The 21167-nt window shown below is 42.4% G+C and overlaps 1 pseudogene; it reads right to left on the bottom strand.

Annotated features, from left to right (window-relative positions):
- Positions 1 to 427: 427 nt before the first annotated feature.
- Positions 428 to 21167, bottom strand: part of LOC120726214 — a 40749-nt pseudogene continuing 20009 nt past the window's right edge.

The following is a 21167-nucleotide window of genomic DNA, read 5'->3' as shown; positions in this document are numbered from 1 at the left end:
CATCTGCAGCTAACAGCATAAAAAAGGAAACAAAGTAAGCTGCTAAGTGTTCAGATCATGTAACATATATTTCCACTTTAAACCTAGAATGAAGATCTGAATCAGACTTGTCATAAACACTTCTAATTTATCTGAATGCTGATGCTGTGGCTAAATGGTGTAAATGATTTTCAAAAGACAAAATGTTGCGCTCAGCCACACTGGTGCAGGTCAAACCGCTAAAAAAGGCCAGAGTTTGATTGCATTTCCTCAATCCTTTGCCCTTCTATATCACAGTTTCTCAGTTCTTTTGTTTTTCTCTCATTTTGCAGTGTTCCAGTTTCTACTTATTGTGAAGCTTTACTCAAACTTTGTTCACCACAATGTTATCAGCACAAAAAATGAAATATGCCCTCAGTGCCTCAGTTTAATGAAGTCTTTTATTTTCATTTTCTTCATAGTACGATGACGGAGAGACTTCCGTGCAACATAATATTCACTGATCCAGAGATTTCAGCAGCTTACCTTTCCCTCTCCAGTGGGCCTGGGAAGCAAATCCAATAGTCCACCATATTTCCGGTTAAATTCTGCCATCAAGGCTTTGTAGGGGTTTCGTATCATGAGGATGCTGGAGTCGAAGGCTTCGATTTCTTTCCTGCCGCTCTCATGTGTCTTAATGCATATTGTCCTCCCACTCCGCCAGTGGTCGCGCTCCCCTTTAAATCCTGTGAAACAGCCCAGAGTGACTTTATAGCATCCACGGTGGTGCATTCATGGCTGAGCGTCTGTGAATCGTGTGTCAAAAACATGCCGAGGCATACCTTTATTGTACAGGGAGCCATCAAAGTAATAGCTGCCGGTGTAGAAGCCAGTGGCGAGCTCTATAAGGTGGCGAGCCCAGGTGTTGCCAGCTCCAGGGAAACTGGCGAGGGCCACCAGCTGCTTAGCACGAGTGGGAAGGAAGTGCCGGTCCATGCACCGATTATCTGACAGTGGACAAAGATCAGCCGATTAAATGAACCTCAAAGTTTAAAATTAATACTGAAAATCAGTCACTTCCTGCGTATTTACACAGTTTGTAATAACAGAACAGAATTATTAAGTTTCAACTTTGGATGATTATTATAGAAAGAAAAAATGTCAAGGCGGGCTTGTTTTATTATATTTTTCTCCACAAAATATCACCTAATAACTTCAAACAGTCTCCCAACAACTCAAGTTGACCTGTCTGTTTCCATCCAGACTATTACACCTTTTAGATATACAACATTTGTGTTCAATTTGTAATAATTAGGGTTTGAATTATTGAGTTATGTCTCAGTCATGCAAGTGTAAAAACAATCTCCTTAAAACTTGCAACAGGATGCAACCTGTCTCCAAATATTCATGATCCAGACCAACTGCAATCTCTCTCAGACACTCTGTGAACAAAGCAACTGACTGCAAGGGGTCACAAACCAGACAACAACATCTCAGCTTCACAGCACTACTGTCTTCCCTAGTAGGGTGTAGCATTGGGCCAAAACCATGTGGTTTTTCCAACTGAAACCAGATTTAAAGCTAACACATTCAGACCTCTGACAGGTTCCCTTTTCTGGGTTCAGCTTGCCAAGAATGATCACATGAAGTTCATTTCACACAGCAGCTGATTTTTGTTTTGTTTGTTCACAGCAACCTCCATTTCTGTTTACTGCAAAGTGACTCTGCTGATCCAAGCCACATCTGTCCACTGCATTAAGGAAACACAGCCCACAACAACGCCTGGACTGAAGACAGACCTATTCTGGATTTTTGAGTTTCATAACAATATTTGGAATAACAAGAAATACAGCGATAAGCATGCATGTGTCTGGAACCCAAGATTTTACAGTCAAATCCAAGAACATTCATGATGATATGTTTTAAGTAAACGTTTTAGAGCATAAACTATTAAAAAATTGCAAATTTACAAAAAAGGAAAAAAACAAATAAAAATGTAAAGTTATAAATAATGTTCGTATGATTTGCAACATCGAGCGTGCATAATGGCACGAAAATAAGAATTTAGTGCGTGTGTGTGTGGGGTGGGGGGGGGGGGGGGGGGGTCAGGCAGAAGAACTCAGAAGTGTGACTTCCTCATATGTCACCCATCCCTTTGCTGTTCGTGTGCATGTCTGCAAACTCCAGACAATAATATCACAGCCATTTTTTTTCTTAGTGCCCTCTGCTCCTGCTTAAACTGCGTGGACACACTCGGGTGTTTTCACACTTGCATCCTGTTTGTGCGCACACAAAATGCTGAGACTTTTTTTTATTTCTGTTTATTCCCGAAATTGTTCAACATGTTGTGGTTTTAAGCTTTGTATTTATTTTTAGTTTTTCCAGCTCATAACAAGCAAAATATCTCAGTATTAGGGAAAAAGGGAGCCACAGTGGGATAATTATACCTTGTTGTGCAAACAGAAGGTTATTATTTTTACTTCATGACAGAAATGCAGAAAGAAACTAATTAAATTGGAGCCAAAGTGCTTTGGTGTATTGCATCTGGGTTTCCTAAGGTAGGGACCCTGCCCACTCCATATGAATAAGTGGTTCATGTCTTCATTCCTGTGTGTTTTTCAGGTTGGTATACCAGGAAACCATACACACACACACACACACACACACACACACACACACACACATACACACACACACACACACACACACACAACCTTTTAGCACTAGTGTAATGAGTCTTTTTAGGGACACGGCTGTTTATCTTAGTTTAGTCTGTTGCCATGGCATCTTAAGAAAAAAAAGGCAGGAGCTATGTTACAAACAACGCTTTTTTAAGCTTCATAATGTACCGATAATCTGTGTGTGTGATTTGCGTGTATTTATTTTCAATACTGCGACGCTGAACCCTTGGCATATGGCACAGTGCTGATAGTGTTAACGCTGTGACTGGGTTAAAGTTTAAAGTGTGACGCTGGAGGTTTTTTTAGTTTGTAATTCATTTGATGTTGTGAGCTCAAATGAGAACAATCATAGTTATTTAAAAGTAACTCTGAGGCTGTGATTTATGCTGTGAGATACCTGAAATATTAACTGGTTGAAAGTGAAGCCTCCTGAATGAATCTCAGTGTTGATTTGGTTTATACAGTTTTGAAACTGAGCACGAGTTACGTCTGTTGTTGACATAAAGGAAGTATAGCCAACGCTGGACACTAGAACAAAGGAACATGTGGAAATTTATAACAGGGTTTATAAGTCATGTTTATAACCAACCAACCACTTGTTACTTTGGTACAACTAGTCCTGGGACTCGTAACATTAGTTCACTGCTCTTTAGTCAATGAGTTTGCATAAATTGCAGCTTTTCCCCAATATTTGGTTTCTGGTCAAACAGGGAACTCTCCAAGCGGACCGAAGTGCGTCACTGCAAACCACACCAGAACAATCAGTCTGCTTACTGAGCACATGTGTCTGGAGAAGAAGCATAGACAACACATTTACTCCTAACATTTGTATTTATATATCTGTTTCCCTCACTTCAGTTTGCTAAAAACTGTGCACACTGCATTCTCCCTGAATGCAAAGTGTGCTTGGCAATGGGAAGGCGTGTTTATTCAGATTGTCAGCACACACCTCTTAGCCTCTGGGCTGGATCATGCTCCCACCATAAACAAACCACTATGGAGTTCCTTTGGAAGTACAACTAAAGCCACCTCCTCCAAATTAGTCTTGGTGGTCTCGTCTGTACCTGAATGTGAGAGTGCAAAGCTGACATCTATACAAATGAATCCCACCTCTTTATCCATTTCTCTTTATGTGGTTCTGAAGTCAATTATCTCTTCCTTTAGCCCAACTACTCCATGAAGTTTCCTAAAAACCGGGCTGATAGCTTTTGGATAGTGTGGAGGTACTCAAAATGTACCTGCAGCTCATAATTAGCTTAGCAGAGGAATTAAATAATTGATACTAGCGCAGGTGATATAGTTTTTATGTCAGTTGACAAAAATCCACGATAACCTTTTGGCACGTTGTAATTCAAGTGGTCTAAGAGGGAACTACACTCCTGCACCTCCTCTGGGCTCTGTTTTCAAGAGGCACTTCGACCAATCAGACGTCATTTTAGACGAGTAGCAGCTTCAAGAGTGAAGTTTCAGGACTTTGCCTACAAAATTTAAAAACATGAACTTGTCTAAATGAAGCTTACACACACGTTTAATAAGAAAGATCTGTATTCAAACATCTGTCTGCTTCTCGGATGTTTGGTAACTTATCTAAGCTTTGCATCAGTTCCCCTTTCCCACACTGTCAAGCTCTTTGCAAGATCACAAGTCCAATTGTCCTTCTGCCTGCCTTCTTCAGGCCAATCAGCCGCTACTCCATGTACTTTAAATATCACTGCGGATTTTTCATTTTCCTTTCCAGATGCCTTCATGCAACCAGCTTCCTCCCCTCTCCCATGTCAGGCTCCATCCAAGCCTCCATCTTCATCTCCATCACCAGCATCTAGATTCCGAGGGGTTTTTCCCTAATCCCTATCACTGCTGGGATTCTGCTGCGTCCAATTGACAGATCTGGATCTGATCTATAGATCCCATTCTCATCACAAGTGATGATCACTATTGTGAATTCTGGGCAGCTCAACAGAAAAGTTGGCATCTTATCTAAATGAGAGGCACATGCAAGTAGTAGAAGCTAGAAGGCCAGTGAGTAGTCCAGATGTAGCAGTGTGAGTTAATAAGGAAGACAACCACAACTTTTTTTTATTGCACATCACAGAGTGCTATAATCAGCAATGCAGTCAACATAGAAAGTAAGCAACTGTGGAGCCAGTAAATACATAAATATGAGTTGAGTTGAATTCCATGCTAGGCGCAAAACAGCACTAACTTAATATTAGAGTGTAAGATGCACGTCTGGTTGAAGGGGCTAAGAACAGATGTGGCAAAGCTGCAGGAGAAGAACTGTTGATTTTTAAATTCTGTGATTTTTGAAATGATCTTCTTCACTGCATGATCACATCTTTAATCCACCACAGATTCATGCATCTCATACGTGGAATCATCTACAGCTCAGGGTTGAACAGTCAGTGCCAAAATCATTTTGCAAACTTTGCACGACATGTAAGTTAGACAAAGTTCCGGCTCATGCTGACACTTTGCACTTGAATACCACATGTGTTATCATACTTTAAATTGAATGTGCTAAACCTCAGAGTCTGACTTGGACTTCCCACCAACAGAATGTGGCCAACTTCAACACATGTGTGGCTTTTCAGCCGCTGCCAGGAAACACTTAAATTTACCTTGAACCTGTGTCTGGTAGACGACAAAGTACTTGTCGTTTCCACAGCTTTCAAACTCTTCCCCTTGGCACCGATTGAGACACATGCCCTCGTCCTCCAGCTCATGCAGGGAGAAGAGGGGCGTTGGGAATCCGCAGTAGCATCGATCTCCAGCGAGCACAGCCAGCGATTTCTCCTGGAACACAACAGCCATTATAACACTGAAGACACACTCGCGCAGCGTACAAATCCCCAACATCCACTCACCCTCTCTGTGCACATGTCCACGCACTTATCCACAGACATGTTCTGGATGACCGCGCTGAAGGGGAGAGCCAGTGTGACATTGTCTGGCCGGTGGAAACACCCTTTGAAAATGGCACTGCCATCTGAAACAGACAAAACAAGCCAGACTGTCACTTACCAACACGAAAGAACACAGAGACCCTAAACTAACAGCAGCACTCGTGTTCCTGGGATGACTTGCAACCTCAAATCCTCTCTGTGGTCTGATGTTGGTGAAGACAACACATCACAAAAGCTGCTCTTCTCCTTCATGTGTAGGTCTTTTTTTTTTTACTTTTAATTTGTTATTGACCTTTTTTTTCCAGCCTGCTGAACCTAACTGAAAAGATAAATTAGTTTTTATTCACGATGGAAATGTTTCTCGCACTGCACCACAACTTTAAAGGGTGACACCCAGATTTAAGTCACTGCTAAAGGAAATCTAAACATCCATTTCACATTATTGCAGGCTGTCAACCTGTCAGCAGCGCCAGTATAGAGTACTTACGAAAATGTCTCTGTTGTCAACAAACTGTTAAGAATTAATGACAGAGGAGAGAAACCAAACAAGCGCTGCTTTTCACTGTGACAGACAGTGTGATGAAGACACCTTGCTTGCTCAGACATAGCCAAGTAAAATATGCAAATGGAGCTTCGTCTCTTTGGTATTCCTTCCTCTCAAAGTTTATAGTGTCACTACCAGTAAACAAGACTATTGAGCACTCGCTCCTTTCCTTTACAGGAAGTATTAGTGATCAGTGGTGTCAGACTTTAAAAAAAAGAGAATATCCCCTTTATAAATTAGTTCTAGTGCTGTGTGTGTGTGTTAAATGTTTTATTTATTTTCGACCTTGTTCTCTGACTTAAAGTTGTATTTTTAATGCCACGTTCTCTCCATGGATCCTGTTTGTGTTACCTTTCTGTGTTTTAACATGCTGCAGCTATAAATCCATCCAGCTATCACAGAAAATGAGGTCTCAATAACAAAGAGTGCATCAACGATGCATCTGTGCTCAGTTATTATAGCTTTTAAGAGCTGGGATTTACTCGGCAAAGCTTGCAAAACAGCTAGCACATCACATTTCCTCCATTTCCTCTTTGATGTTCTGAGCAGCCCTCACATGACATGAGATCGGGGTTAGAGGTGAAAATGCCGACATGAAATGCTTGCGCAGCAGTTAGATAGAAGGATTAAAAGCAGAAATGAGAATAATAACAAACAAACAGCAGAGGAACAGAGGGGTGCACTGTGAAGCAGGTTCAGCATAGCCAAACTTTCTTTGTGTCAGCTGGCTCAACAATTTCTCAAACCCCCAGTCAGAGATAACGGATATCGCCACGGTTGCTATCAACTGTCTCTGTTAATCCAGGCTTCCCGCTTCTCACATAAAAGAAGGATTCGGACGCATTATTAGACTTTTCGTCCACTCAGAATTGATCATTTGAGTGCCGCCTGCTTCAGTCAGAGACATTATGAGGAGAGCAGGTGATAGAGATTGAAAAAGAACGGGCTGTAACAATGAAACAGCAAAAGGAAGGCCTGGGGGCATTCAGGTTTTACAGTGGCCCATACCCCAAAACAGGAATGTGGAAATTACATTAGAGTGTGTCCAATTATTTCAACTGATTTATCACAGACTGGTCAAAGTCCTAATCTTTGTTTAGCAGCCATGGTTTCAGCAGAGTAAAATCAGGTCTAGGATCGCGTATAAAAGTATTCATTTTATGCATGATCTACTGAACTGTGACCATATATGGTGATTTTTGTACTGCAGTCTTCTAGCAGGTTCCTTCAGCTGTGCCAACATTTTTATTAGGTTGCATCTATAAAATGTTTTCCTTCAGGACTTGGAGCATGTTGTGATTATAACCTGCTGTGCACCAGGTTATCTGTTCAGCATAAAGCTGAATGTACCAAGGTACAGCCACCTTCGTCACAATGAGAACCTTGACTTTAAGCTTGAAATACCGCCCTAACCCAATAATCTTGCTTTGTAGTGCACACCTCTGGAGAGAGCAGTTTGAGCTATGAAAATATTCACCACATATCTGCATGGTAACTCTCTCTGATCTCACAGTATTTCCAAGAAGCAGGAGCCCAGAAAGAGAAAAAGGAAGAGTGAATGCAAAAGGAAAGGGTGGATAGAGTCACCCCACCATGTGTTCGGGACTTTTTTAGATTATAAGAAAAAAGTTCCCACAACAAAGCAACAAAGCAAGCCACAGTTTTATAACAGGTATAGCAGGAGAAATAATTTTTAGACACCCTGCTGAATTTGTTACAAAGGAAAGATTTTTCTGGATGTTTGGTTCATATTCTGTCTCTCTCAATTAAAATTCAACTAGCATACGAAATAAAGACTGTTCATTAGTTTGTAAGTGATCCAGCAGGGAATCAAAAAATTAGGCATATTCTGTACTATAAGATCATTACAACTCCTGATAATCAGCTCTTTCTCCCAAGACTGAAGTTTTCCACTGGCAGGCAGTCGGTGTTTAGGATGAAGACCACAGGCGGCTGGGCTGTGTAGGTAGAGCAGCTCTCCGGGGAAAGAGGTAAACACAACAGAGCAGCCTGCTCCCGACTGTGGCAATAAAACAAATCTTTTCCCTCAAAGTAGCCGCGGGTGTTACACTCCTGAATCAAAATTACATCTTTGTGCCTAAGTACAGACTCTCAGGACACTCATATCTAATCAGATCCATCTTAGAAAAGGGACCCAAGTTTAATATTTTATTTTCAAATATCAAATTCTATTTTTATGGCAAATCTATAATGAAATTAAACTTTTTGAAGGTTCCATTTAAAAGATTCATTTCACATTTATTTTAGACTGTGAACCTGTCAGTGTTGATATAGAGTATTTATATCAGCAGTAGTAAACACTTGACGTGTTGTGTTATTGGATATGCTGATGCCAGACTTACAGCGGCGCGCTGACTCCTGACTCAGCTCCAGCCTATAGATGGACAGTCTGTTGGGCCCTCCGCACACGTTGCTCTTCTCTCCTTTGCACTCCATGTTGCATTCGCTGTCTGAAGCATTGGGCGCCTGGATCTTATGACCACAATAGCACTCTGCGCCAAACTCCAGGCCTGCATACATATATCCCCTGGAGGGAAGAGGAAAAAAAAGGATTAGCATTGTTAGCGTAGGGAGACAGAGGGGTTTAAGTGATCGTTTTGAGCCTTCATTATGTTCCTTAATCCTCCACAGGCAAAAACAGTTCATCCTCTGGAGCAGCTGGGAGAGCTGTAATCAATGGAAACAAACCACTGATGTGGTTTGTTTCCACTGATGTGGTTTGTGCATGAAAATATTATTCAAGAATAATGCATCGCTGTGAAAACGAGAAAACTTATGTGCTTTGCAGGCGTCTTAAGCAAAGCCAATTATAAATGTGTGCAGTATACTAGAATTTATCACACAGGGCCTCTCCTCTCCGTACTGTTGCCTGATGAAGGATCTGACTCCCAGAAGGCTTTTCAGGTGCAATTAGACATCGAACATGCATACCTCACACAGGAGAAATCCCCAGGCTGTCAATCAAACCCAAACCCCTTTCCCCCCTACGATGTGTTGCCCCACATTTGTTTGTCTGCTTTTATTAACCCGCTACTCTAGCAAACGTGGCTGCAAGAGGCAAGAACTAATAGGAGAAGGAGCTGAAAACAGGCATCTCTCTCTGCTCCTATTCTCTGCTCTGTGAATCAGTCATGGGTGTAATTCAGTGCATTCGATAGAGCCATCCCTGGTACTCCACAGGGAGGGAGGAGGGAAAAAAAAAGAGGTGAGAGAAGGATGGTGAGGTATTGCGGAGAGTGAGACGGGATGAGAGGATAATGGGAAACAAATGGAGGAGAAGTGGGGGAGATGAATGGCTTGAAAACTGGAGCGCGTATTTTTACTACATGAAAACTGTGGCAGTGCAAAAAAAACCCTAAAACAAAACAGAATTTTTTTGGCAATCAGTGAAAGAATACTTGCATTATAACAAACCGACTGATGTCTTTTTTACCTTATAAAACATGATATAAATGCAAATGTAATTTAATAAACGGCCTGAGGCTTTTTGTTTTGTTTGCTTTTTAATGAATGGTCTTTAATTATAAACCAACGCCAGCGTGACTCAAAACCGCAGTTCAGTGTTTCAACAAAACAATCACATTTCTTTATAATATGCAGAACTAAAACACAGTAAAAGCTGAGCACTGCATAATCTTAGAGGCCTGAAGAGGCCGTGTCAAAATCTAGTTTTAAAGTCTTTATCACGTCGCTTGTCTCATTTCGTTTTGTACGTTGTGTTCAATGTTCTACTCAAGCACAGGAAAACTATTCACGTACACAAACAGGGAGGTTAATGGTCCGGTTAGCTCATTTTGCCCTGGGCCGCAGTAACAGATTAATGTGGCCATAGCTGAACGGAGGCCAAGGAAGGGGCAGTCCAGTTAAGTTCTTCCAGCAAGTTGTTTGTGTGCCATGACTACAATTAAATAGAAAAAGGGTATTTTTGAAACTGCAGATCCAAAGTTGGGAGGACTTGGATGCCTAAAATATCATGTGGTCTGTGGTGGAGCATTGGCTCATACTTTAGTCTATTCCAAGAGCATTTTCAAACATTTTCACACCATAAGCAAACATATTCTGTCACGTTGAGTCAAGAATGAACTTTGGAACTCAAAAAACTGTGAAGGATTTGTTATATGTGATATAAAATGTGATATGATTGGGAGCCTGTGTGCAGCCACAAATGGGCCTGGAGGTCATTTGCTTGGTCTACTGTGCATCTTTCCTCGTGAGCTTTTCTCTCTCTTTCATTTATTTATTTTTTGCTTTTTTAGCTCAGTTACGATGGGAAAGTACCTTTTGATCTCCTGCAGGTTTTTTATCTCCCCTTCAGCTCTTTTGTAGTGGAGGGTTTTTTTTAATTTCTCAGTAGGAATCAAAAGACAGCAAAAAAAAGAAGGTTAACTTGCCTAATGGATGATTTTTTTTGTTGTTTGCTACTGTCATACCTTTCTGCACAGTTGTCCTGGCAACGAAATACAGTCATTTTTTTTGTAGTCAAAAAAGGAAACTCCTCTCAGAGCTCTTTTCTGAGTGTCATCAATGTAGCAGCCGATGTACTTTGCTGAAAAAGGAAAGAAAACACAGTTGGTCGTGTGTGCAGATAAAACATAACTTATATGTACATAAGATTACATTTCTAACGTAACAGCTCATACAGAGCAATCAAAACCCTTTGTCAGAAGTGTCAGAGGTGAATTTTATCCACATTAGAGTCCTCACACACAGCGTCACGCTGTGGTGACATCGCACATGGGAGTCCAAACTGGGGCAGAAGCTTTATTTATTTATAAAGACAGATATCCCCTTCTAGTGGCCTGTAACTGTAGTGGCAGTCATCTCTCTGCATTTTTCAGAAGTGTGTGGGGGCTGGGCTCTAGTGAACCTCTGCAGAGGCATACAATGACCCTCTAACAGCTTCTTGCCTCTCATTAGAACAACGTTCTCGTGTTTAACCGGGCTACACAGACCCTACCAGCAAACCTCTCACCATCTGTGCTCTGCCATTACCCCTTTAAACCTCTGTTAATAACTAAATGGGGAAAAAGCATAGAGTCCCCTGCATTATCTTAATTGTGCTGGTCTACAGGCCTGCATTTGAGCAGCATGTTGTGCACTGCAGCGGATGGTAATCTACCTATTGTTGAGCTGGAAAATAATCTGCTTTTTGATGGAGGGAAATGCAGATTTGATGAAACAGCATCTCTTGTTTTGAATAGCACACTTCTGCTTCGCATTACACGAAGGTAAAGGATGAAACGGCAGATGCAACTGATACAATTATTGTTTTCAATCATTTTAGCATCTTCCGAAATGACCTCATTGTAGCTGGTGAATCACATTTTCCATAGTGCTCCGAGTATATCCTTTCTCCAGCCTACTCCTGTTGTCTATTTGTGCAGCATACATCTGTGCAATTGGCCCACACAGCAAAAATGTGCTTATGCGCCGTGGTCTGCATCTTATCGCAATATTCCCTTCAAATTAAATTTGGAGCCAAGGTGAATTATTACATTTGGAGTAAAAAGAGAAGGGTAGAAAAACTCTTAACCCAAACACAGCCACCTTTGGAAGACAAAAGGCTCTTAAACACTACATATTAATGAGTGGCGCTGGATGCACGAGCGCAAAAGATAGCTTTGAGGTTATTAATTACTCTATCATCACGTTCGGCTGCAATCCCGTGAGGTTAGAGTTTCAGAAAAGGGCGGCGTGGGGGTGGAGGCGTGGGGTGGCTGAGTGTACATTGTAAACATGTTTGCTTTGCTCCCTCTGAATGCAGAGGGGGCTAAAAAAAAAAGGTTATTACCACTTGTGCATTGTTTTATAGTCTAAATTTGAATTCACAGCAGGTTACTGTGCTGTGACTCAGGGATTATGACCCGCTTCACGCTTACAGATGTTGGGAGTCTTTCCCAGAGTTAAAAATCAGGAGGGAACTCTGCTGTTGTCATAGCACACATAACACAGATGGAGCAGCAGTCCCTCACACTTATGTTTCATCTTTATGGCAGTTTAGCTCTCCCACCTGGCTGTACAGCTTCTCTGGAGAAAAAAAAAAACAGGAACCAACATCACTAAAAGGTAGTTCAAACAAAATCTGTCTGTTTATTTACGCTTTTTTCAAGTGTCTATTTTAGGATTTTATAGATGATTAAATAGAAACAGCCAGATAGCATGTGCTCATTCCCAGCGAAGTTATCTCCCTGCCAGTGCGTGAAGATTATCACAGCCGGACTGAGGGTTTCTCGCTGGCTGAACGATAAGGGAATATTATTTCTTTTTTAAGCACCACTCAAAAAGTCACCTGACAATTAATCTGCTTTACAGGTTTAACACAAAGGGAATAATATTTTGAAATACAAAATAAAAGGTAAAAGAAGTTCCCACCTGTACAGCAGGTAGTTGAACTTTAATTCCACTCGACTCTGAGGAGACTTAACCCTCTAATTTCCAAGTCTACCGTGCATTTCCATCATAAAGGTGCTTTTTTCCCCATTAACAAACCTTCTCACTGCCATATAGATTCCTTTTATTTAAATAAGAGTTCAAAAGTGTAGTAACACGAGATGAGCTGTGAAGTGTAATTGAGGCACAGATGCTGAAAACATGCCACAGAGAGAGTAAAGCCTCTTCACATTTCACCAGTGAAATTGTGATATTTCTGTGTCTGGACTCCCATTGATGAGCAAATGTTTCTAGCTTTCAGTAGTGGCACCCGAGTGTTTCGAACTCATGCTGTTTTGTATTCTTCCTCCGTGGCGCTGTTGCTCTTTGAGTTTCTTGCACTTATCTAACGACTGTGGGTAAAATGTTACATGTTAACATAAGAGGGAAAAAATGGTGTTACTACTTTTTTCTTAAGGACTTAACTAGTTTATAGTTTTCTCTTGTGTTTCGCCATGAAGATAGGAGCAACACAGGGGTCGTTTTTTACTTAATAAATGCATATGGCAGAAATGTGAACTGTTGACTTCGTTTTCAAATGTTTGTGCTTCATCCGAGAGCAAAGAAAGTGATAGACACGATACGAAAATCAGAGAGGAGGAAGAGAAAACAGAGCCAGGAGCAAATTTGTCCATGTTTCATTTTAAAAGATCTTTGTCCTGTTCAAGCTCAGAGATGTCAGCTGCAGGTAGACACATTCCAGCCTTACACCAGTGTTTCCATAACACATTATGATTTAATAAGCTGGCACTGAGTTTACATGTAAACCTTTTAAGATGGGATTGTGCACATGAGCCAGATAAAGGGGTTAATCCCACAATCGTCTAATCGTTTGGTTGTTGTCATATCAGTCAAAATGTGAGCATGTGCAGAACATGTGAAGGAGCTACAGCTGAAGCACAGAGACGGGGAGATCCTTAAAGGATTTATTCCGGAGAAAAGACATAATTATAATTATCATCTCACTCCACTCTGAGGAGATCTCCCACATGACCAATTACAGCTAGTAGCGTCGAGTCATTAAGATGCAGCAGTTTGTAATTTTTGGGATCTGTTTCATTTTAGCACAAAGTGGGACAAAAGCAGCTTGTGAGTATGCCAGTGAGCTTCCATTATGACTGGGCCTGCAATAAAAAGTTCAGCATTTGTACCACTGCTGCTGCTATGTTGCCAATTTAGCATTTTTCTCTTGCAACATATTGAAAAGAGTTAAAAAATGAAGCAGTTAAATGAAAAGTGCGATAACAGCGTACCATATATGACAAATGGAGCCTCTCCCAGCTGACATAATGCATGACTCGACGTTCACCCTGGACAGGACTAACCACTGAACCATATTGTTTAAAACTGCTTAAAAGAGACATTTGCTAACTTGCTTTGAGATGTAAAAGAAACTAAAGGTTGTGGCTTATTTGGAAAACTCCCCAGCTAAAAAAAAGTGCACAACTGCAACAGCGGTTTTCACCCACCTCTTCCATCATCCAGGTCTTTGGCATTGCGTCCTTTCAGCGCGCGGTTCCAGTTGCTGGTGTAGTCTCGCCCCCTGCCCACCATCCCAAGGCCCTCCTGTCTAGTTTTCTTCATCCAAGGGGGACCGAACCTCCGTCCACTTCTCCGTTTTTCCTTAAACACCCTACTCATGAGGCCAAGTCCCCGAGTGTCCGATGAAGCCCAGCTGCCCATCTCCGAAGCTATAAGAGAGTCTCGGCCTCCTCGGGCCCCGGGACCGTTGTCCCCGACGAAGCCAGCGTGCAAAAAAACGAGGCTCCCGGCGGTCAGGTAGAGGAGGATGAGGGAGAAGAATCGCACAGGTTTCCTGCGGAAGTAGCGCTGTATCTTCAGCAGAGGCTTGGCCATGCTGGCTCTCCCAGCCACTCAGACACACTCGCCCAGTGATGAAAAATCATAAAGATGAAGAGTCAACACCACACACAGCCCCACTGGGCACCAGCTAAAGCAAAGATAAAAGTCAATGAAAAAGTCTTAGACCTGCATGAAGGTCACCCAAAAAATAACATGTCTTTTCCCTTGTGGATAAATCTCCAGTCTCATAAGGAAGGCTGCTTGCATCTGTGCTGCTCTGCCGGTTGTGAGAATCTCTTTCTGCTCCCACTGACAGACCTGCCCTGACAGCCGGCTCTGGGGCCACGTCCTGAAAGGTGAGTGGCTCCAGGTGAAAGATGATCGCTCAAACGCTGCTTTCACTTCAGTTATCAGCCTACAAAGATGCCACACCAGCACCGCAGTGGCACTTTCTCCCACACTGTGCGGAGGGAAGAGGGTTTTATTTATCAGCTGAGCTGAGATCCTTTCAGCTCTGTGCGGCCGGCTATTCACTGAGATGATCCGGGAGAGAAAGGGCGTGCCTCACCATCTGCAGTGAAGACACACACACACACACAGGGTGAATAAACATACACCTGAGTCAGTTTCATCACATGTGGAGTGGAAGAAAAAACATGTGCAGGTTACAAAAGGATAAAGAAGGCAGATCTAAAACATCTTGAAAAGCTACAAATCAATCCGAGAAAAGACACAGAAGCCGAACACTGAAGCATTTCCTTTACAATACTGTTGGTCCATGCAGTTCAACTTTGTTATGCAATGCAAGCGATCTTCATTCTTCTGTCAAACTCACAGCAAACAGAAATACCAGATGGAACAAAGACAAGCACAGAAAATTAAATAACAGGATTCAAAGCAATTACGTATCTTGGAAACGACTCTGTTTTTAACCGTTGCGCCAAACAGTCATAAAAAATTAACTCTACGAGCCTCAGAGTGCTTTATTATCTTTAATAAATTAAGCTGAGCAGAAAGGACAGGAGAAAATAAAACAAAGCTCTACCCCGCAGCATTTTCTTTAAGATCTATTGTCTGTGGGAGTTTGTGGGAATTAAAGACATTTGTGTAGATGACAAAAAAAAGCAAAAAAAAAAAGCATCTTTTAAAGAATGCAGAGGTTAAAAATCTGGAAGATTAAGGGTGGTCATCCATAAAACACATGCTTTCATGATTCTGTTTAAGATTTACTGATGGCTCCATTTTGGTTGTGTGTGTTTCGGGATGGCTGTATCCCGACTTTCCAAACTCTCTGCAGCTTCTCTCAAAGGAGTCTCTGTTCTGGGACGAGCCCCAGAGGCTACAGTCGGATGGTGTAACGCAACACTCCTCAAGGTCAGGGAATTTTCCAGAACATTTGAGGGGACACTCACCCATGTGACTTTTCTGTCTGTCTGCCTCAGGACAAATCTGCAGAAGACTTGTCACCTGAAACCTAAATGGCACCGCAGTCCCCCCCACTTCCCCTTCTTCTTTTCCCCTCGGTAGTCTAAGAAGACTCTGGGACCCTCAAGGAGAAAAAGATTACATTCATGTGCTTCAGCCTGACACAAAGACGGCCCTCATCCTGTTTGACATCTCTCAAAACTTTGCCTGGATGTGAGGATGGCTTCCATTACCGATGTCTCTCCGCATCTTGATTATTGTGTATTTTGTTCATTTTTAGGATCAGATCTCTCTTCCACAGATAAAAACACGAGACGTTCTGAGATGTTGCAGTCATGTTCACGTCAGCTTTACGAGGACACAAAAACAAACAATGGAGCTTCAAAAAATGTCCGAAAAATAACATCTTAGAAGTAAATCTCTGATGGCGCCAAGTCGCTGAGTATGAACAAACAAATTCACAAGAGATTTAAGTAACTGTTTGACATTTGGGGGAAATGCATTAATTTCCTTTGTCTGTAACCTAATTAACATCTTTATTGTTTGATCTGTACACAAACAAAAACGCCTGCTTCTGCCTGTTAATTTTTCCATCCCCTAAGAAAACAAGTACGATAATAAACTCTTCCTTTAAACGTGTCTGAAATGTCATCCTTTCATTCCCATGAAACAGCCTCTTTTCCACAATAACGCAGTTACACAGTAAGATAATTCCTCAACAGCTGTATAAACACTGTTGAAAAGTGACTCCTGCACTCCAACTCCACATTGTAGCCACAATAATTTATCATTCCTGCGTCAGTGTTTCGCTCCCGGTCGATGGAGAAAAGATATTCCTGGACGACTCGGCGACTGCTAAACAAGCTGGTGTTTGTTTCAAACCGAAAACTGTTTGCCCAGGAGACGCTGAATCATGTCGAAGCCAGGGTTATGCGGTTGAAAATCAAACTGCGTATTACATCATGCTTACTACCCCTACCTCACCGAAGACAAAAGCACAAGTCTAATAATTTGCACCGGTCCTTCCTGAGATCAGGCTGCTTGAAGGCCACGGGGGTTTTGAGTGGGGCTGTTACGTTTGCCGCAGCTTAAAATCAGCGTTCTCTTCTGAATCGTATAGTAAATGGATTTATGAGAGCAAACGGACACGTGTGACATCTAATCACTCTCCCTCTCATGAACACGACAGGACCACACACAAAGGATAATTACTGCTGTTAATAATTCATGGTCCCCCCTCCCCAGTTACCAAAGTGAAACTGAGCTCTACTTGTGGTTAATTTGCAGTAACAAAAGTGTAGATGCATGCTGCAGCTGCATGAGTCCCATGTTTAAAAAACAGGCAAGTACACACTTTACTGTGCCTCTAACTCTGCCAGTTCCAGCACAAGTTAATGTTAATATAATATATGTCTGTGTGGATTTTTTTATGGTAAAATATTCAATTTTTCACAGGAAAAGTCAAAAGGATCACTATTTAGATGCAAAATCTTTACAAAATGAGTCAGATTATAAATATTTGCTGAGATATTTCAGACAAAAGTGAAGGTCTGACTGACCAAATAACACTGGCTAACCTCCCTGACCCCAAGTATGAGCCCACCGTACTTTGCAGCTTAATTAATCACATCCTTTCTTCTGGGAGAAAATAGGAGAACAGAATTGAATAAAACAGACACACGAAGAAAAAGGAAATGCAGACAGACAAGAGACAGGAGGAGCTGTGGAGGTCTTTTTTTTTTTTGCCAGATCACCGATATTACTCCAGTGGAGTGGGCACAAACTCACTGACTGACCGTTAATTCACATTCATATTAAATGAGCCAGCAAATATTTAATCAGAGAGGATTTCAGGACGGAAACGTCAAAGTTAATCTTCGGCAAGCAGGCGGACGGCCAGCTTTGCTTTTGCTGCAGGCAAACGCCGCCACAAGTCAATCCATAAATATTCTTCCTATGGGACTCGTTGGGCAAGGAGAGGAATGAGTGTTTCACCTCTACAGTCAAGAAACAGACAACTGTCAACTAGCACGGACAAGTGGTGGCTTCAAACAAGGAGCGATGGGAAGAAATCAGTCATAAAATATCTGTGCTCTACTCTGCCTTTGTTTGCAGGTTGTTAAATGTTGATGCTGATCACCTGAAGTGCACAGATCGGGTTTGAGAGTCTTTTCATCCTCTCAGCTCAGCATCAATTTTCATGTTCCTGATGAAAGATTCAAATATTGTCCATAAACACTTTATTGCTGCAAAATGTACTGAATAAATGCACATTCACAGCTATAAACAAAACACCACCCACATGCTAAACTGACCATAAGCTGAGCAACCGCCTCTCCACATTGTTAGAATACTTTATGCAGTTAAAGACTCGTAAAAACAACCATGCTGCGACAGAGATGATACCAGCAGGAAAAAGGCTCTATTAGAGTGGTTATGCAATACTTGATTTTGCATAACTGTTCTGATTCAGGACAGGAAGAGAAAAGTTATTTCACACCCAACAAGATGTGATCTTTAGTAGATTTGGTTTTTAGACGTGTTATACTTAGTCATGACCGGGGCAGAAAAAATATCCAGTTATGTTACATGACTCTGGAGATCCTTTCCAGGTCGCCAATTTGCTTTGCTTTCGTTCTTTTCACCAGTTCGTGAAGTGCAAATCAGCTACGGAATCAGCTATGATATCCTCCCACAGTTTTTAAATGGGAAAAATACCGGAAAACAAGTGTTTGGTAAAGCGAGGTTGTGTTTGGTCCGCAGTGGGGGGAAATAAAAAGCAAGGACAGTCATTAACAATGCGTTTGCACACGAGGAAAACACACACTGCTGTGATGGAAACTAGCAATATCAACAGTGGCAGGAAGAAGAGGTTATCAGGACTCTGGTGCCAGCATTACTGGGAGGGGAAATCATTTGAGGTTTCTTCTAATGCCCTCTTTGTCCCTGTTTGTACAACTTCGAGTCCCATCCTGTAAAAGAGCCGTTCTGTGGGACGTCTTCTTTCCTTTAGCAGCAGAGGGGGTTAACAATGATAGCGGCAGCAGCCCTGACCCTCCCCTCACCCTGGGGCCCGTCCTTCCGCTCTCCTGGTGTGTTTGGCCTGCCAGTGCGCATTAGCTATGACTGTCAAATCACATCAAACTAAAGATCGCATTCCTCCCCCGGTGACATTACTAAGCATGTTTGTTTTTACACGCAGATTCTTCCATTCATCCGGCTGCAAAGTTGCCTTATTGCAGGTCTGAATGAAATGTCAAAGCAGAGGAGTTATTGAGAGCTCCTCTTTAGCATAAAGTGTGCAAATGTGTTTATTTCAACATTGGTTTTAGGTGTTTTTCAATGAAAACTTTATGGAAGACATCTGCAGTCTAGAAAAAGATCCATCTCATGTAAAAACTGAGAAAGCTCAAATAAACCACTGCCAAAGTTTTGCTGATCTGCAGAAGAGATTCAAGTGGCTTGCTCAGCACAGATGGCAACTCTTAGGAGCGCATGACCCCTGAAAACTGGAGTGTGAACATGACTGTGTCGAGTAACAACAGGATTATACTGCCAAAGCAGTTTTCTTCCTTTAGCGTTTGGCAAAAGCTGCTGTGGTATGTGCTACAGTTTTGGCTTCCCATCTTGTTGTAAGCCATTTTAATTAAAACTGTGTTTATCTCACTGTGTGTTCACATTAGTGATTGGCTTAATGCCCAATACACTTCATTAGTGGTGGCCACTCACAAGGAAACTCATCAGCAAAGATGCAAGAATCACCGCACGGCGACAAATCCCATGAAGTAAAGCACTCTGCTCACAAACGTTTTATTACGAATGGTTCAATTTTAAACTTTCTCCCAAATCCAACAACATAACTAGGAACCATCACATCCAGCAGGCTCCTGACACCTCAAAGTATCACTTAACATATCCTGTGATAAAGTTTCTAAATATAATGCTCCACTATCAGCGCTGCCTTGTAATGCATGCTGTTTATTATTGACTCGTCTGTCTAGAACCTCTGTATGTCTGGATATTTTTAAAAATGTGAACTATCTGATAAAAGTATGACAGAATTTGAGTATGTGTGATTAAAAGTGTGTTAAAACTGACTTGGGATGATGGCGTGCTTAAAAGCGAATAATGTAAGCTGTTAGATTTCGTGTGTTTAGACTTTTTCAGAATTATCTGTTTAACTTCATTTTAGGCTTGAGCAACAAACCTTCGGACACGCTGTAACGTGTAACTTAAACATTGTGATAAAAGCTCTGAAGCTCTGAGTTATAGAAGTTCCATGATGTGCAGCCGATCAGTGTATGAATGTAAACACAGACCGTAAGGTTCAGCAGAGGTTTACGTGACAGAAATAATGATGACACGACGCACATGTTAGCCAAGTTTTAAGAGGATACAAAGTTTACAAGAGGACCAGCACTACCACTTTTATTATTGAGAGCATATTTCAGGCTGACATAATCAGCATGTGTGTAAATAAATGATGATAGCAGATTAATAATCCACAAATATTTGGCTTTCATCCACCAAAGTTCAAGGTCAACTCAATGATTTATTTGTCAAATATTTACAAATATTGTCAACATATGGAATAGCACCATATAGGATTTAAAACTCCGTGAAGCGCTTATCGTGGTGGAGGGGTTTGTGTGTCCCAGGGATCCCAGGGGCTACGTTGTCTGGGGGCTTTTACCCCCTGGTAGGGTCTCCCATGGCAAATAGGTCCTGGGTGAGGGACCAGACAAACAGTGATTCAGAAGACCCTTATGCCCCGCCCTGGAGCCAGGCCCAAGGAGGGTGCCCGAGGGCGAGCGTCTTGTGGCCGGGCCTTGGTCCATGGGGCCCGGCCGGGCACAGCCAGAAAAGGGGACATGGGCCCATCCTCCCGCAGGCCCACCACCCGCAGGAGGTGCCGTAGGGGTTCGGGTGTATTGTGTGCCGGGCGGCGGCCAGGAGCGGAGGCCCTGGCGGACTGATCCCCGGCTACCAAGACTGGCAATTGTGACATGGAATGTCACCTCTCTGGTGGGAAAGGAGCCTGAGTTAGTGCGTGACGTTGAGAGGTACCGGCTAGATATAGTCGGGCTCACCTCTACGCATGGCTTGGGCTCTGGAACCAGTCTCCTGGAGAGGGGCTGGACTCTGTCTCAGTCTGGAGTTGCCCCTGGTGAGAGGCGGCGGGCTGGGGTGGGTATTCTAATATCCCCTCGGCTTGCTGCCTGTACGTTGGGGTTCTTCCCGGTGGATGAGAGGGTTTGTTCCCTGCGCCTTAGGTTCGGGGAACGGGTCCTGACTGTCACCTGCGCTTATGCGCCGAGTGGCAGTTCAGAGTACCCAGCCTTCTTAGAGTCCCTGGGTGGGGTGCTGGAAGGTGCTCCACCTGGAGACTCTGTTGTCCTGCTG

This window comes from Simochromis diagramma, unplaced genomic scaffold (genome assembly GCF_900408965.1).
Source record: "Simochromis diagramma unplaced genomic scaffold, fSimDia1.1 OVJJ01000822.1, whole genome shotgun sequence".
Taxonomy (NCBI): domain Eukaryota; kingdom Metazoa; phylum Chordata; class Actinopteri; order Cichliformes; family Cichlidae; genus Simochromis; species Simochromis diagramma.
The sequence above is the reverse complement of the archived record's forward strand: the minus strand, read 5'-3'. Positions and strand labels throughout refer to the sequence as shown.